General features: G+C 28.5%; 1 protein-coding gene across 9 annotated transcripts in view; it reads right to left on the reverse strand.

Moving 5' to 3' along the window:
* The window catches only part of LOC135198703 (uncharacterized), a 990834-nt gene that overhangs the window by 917936 nt on the left and 70398 nt on the right, over positions 1-2500 (reverse strand). The window lies entirely within an intron of this gene.

Consider the following 2500-nt stretch of genomic DNA (forward strand, 5'->3'; position numbering starts at 1 on the left):
TATAATCTTATAAAAATACGCAACTGCATATTCTAAACCTTATATCTATTCACACACACACACACACTATATATATATATATATATAATATATATATATATATATATATATATATATATATATATATATACAGAACAAAACACACACACACAACACACACATATATATATATATATATATGTATATATATATATATATATATAATGTTTTTGTTACTATATATATATATCAAAAACATTATATATATATAATACTACTATATATATATATATATATATATATATATATATATATACACACACACATATATATATATATATATATATTATATCTATATATATATATCTATATTATATACACACCACCACACTATATATATATATATATGTATGTAATATATATATATACATATATATAATATATATATGTATATATAATAATAATAATAATAATAATAATAATAATAATAATAATAATAATAACAGCAGGCATTTAATCGTCCCCATTTCGAAAAAACCTCTTGAAGACATTGAAATATGAACAGCGATCGACCGCGACGAGAGCAGAGCAAATACGCAGCTCGGCCCCTGAGAGATAATACCATGAATTATTCATCAAATCTGCATAAAACACGTTTAGTCCTCAAACAGACTCTTCCCCCCTCCCCTCCCCTCCCCCACCTCCCCAAAAAAATTCATATCAAGTAATCAGAATTTTTTCAAGCGCCGGGATAATCCGGAATTTTTTTTTTATTTACTTAACATATATATTTTTTTTAATTTGATAAAATAATTTGCTGTGAAGTGTTATTAAGAGAGTATTCTTGACTTATTTACATGTATTGCTGTAAGGTACACTTACATGTATTCTTAGGTGTGTGTTATTATTGATCATTATCATTATTATTATTATTATTATGATTATGATTATTATTATTATATCAGTTATTAATTGATTAATTGATGGATCGACTAGTTGTTATTAATTGTATTATTATTAACCATTATTATTATTAATTGATTAATTGTGATCGATTACTTGTTATTATTATTATTTATTATTATTATTATTATTATTATTATTATTATTATTATTATATCATGAATTCATTCATTCAAGTATTAATTGACTGATGAATTGGTTGGGTTATTGATTCAATATATTGAATAGCTGATAAACTGATTAAAGGGCAAACTGACTGATTGATTACTTTACTCGTCGTATCTGTTCTATTCTATTTGGTTAGTTATTCATCTTCGGTGTGTGTATCGCCAACATTTGCAGTCTGTTCAGCTTTCCCGAGCTTTTAGGTATCATTAATCATATATTTCAAAGCGATATACATCCGCCATTTAAGGAATTTCATTATTCACAATTTCCACTTTGGCCTTTTTGCATCTTGAAACAGGTAGCGTCAGTATGATACATGTTTAGTTTACGTACCATTAATTATTTCCAAGTCCGGTTAGATATCGCCATTTAATTACGTATTAAATTGATTAAAAGTGGTATATCACTTATGTCCTCACTCTGGGAACGCATGGGAAGGGGGTCACTTCCTGGCAAAACTTGTATAAAAAATCACAAGGTGTGAGTTACTAACAAAACTTGCATAAAAAATCACAACAAAACTTGTGTAGAAAATCATAGTGTGATTTGCTACCAAAACCAGAATATAAAATTACAACAAGGTGTCAGTTTCTAACAAAACTTGTATAGAAAATCATTGTGTGATTTGCTACCAAAACCAGAATATAAAATTACAAGGTGTCAGTTTCTAACAAAACTTGTATAGAAAATTATAGTGTGATTTGCTACCAAAATTAGAATATAAAATTACAACAAGGTGTCAGTTTCTAACAAAACTTGTATAAAAAATCATAAGTGTGATTTGCTACCAGAACCAGAATATAAAATTACAACAAGGTGTCAGTTTCTAGCAAAACTTGTGTAGAAAATCATAGTGTGATTTGCTACCAGAACCAGAATATAAAATTACAACAAGGTGTCAGTTTCTAGCAAAACTTGTATAGAAAACCAAAAGGAGTCAGTTGCTACCAAAACTAGAATATAAAATCACAAGGTGTCGGGTGCTAGCCAAACTTGTATAAAAATCACAAAAAGGTGTCAGTTGCTAATAAAACTTTTATAAAAAAAAGAATTACAAGAATTACATAACAATTTGCAACCCTCTAGCCTCAGTAGTTTTTGTGATCTGGAGGCGGACAGTAAAAATTACGGACAGGAAAGTGCAGACGGAAAAAATTGCGGACAGAAAAAGTGCTGACGGAAAAAATTAGGGACAGAACAAAATAGGGACAGAAAAGTGCTGACGGAAAAATTAGGGACAGAAAAAGTGCTGACGGAAAAATTAGGGACAGTAAAAAATACGGACAAAAACTGCGGACAAAAAAGTGCTGACGGAAAATACGGACAGAAAAAGTGCGGACGGAAAAAATTACAGATAGAAAAAAGTGCGGACAGTAAAAATTACGGGCAG

The sequence above is a fragment of the Macrobrachium nipponense genome, chromosome 22 (assembly GCF_015104395.2).
Source record: "Macrobrachium nipponense isolate FS-2020 chromosome 22, ASM1510439v2, whole genome shotgun sequence".
Classification (NCBI taxonomy): domain Eukaryota; kingdom Metazoa; phylum Arthropoda; class Malacostraca; order Decapoda; family Palaemonidae; genus Macrobrachium; species Macrobrachium nipponense.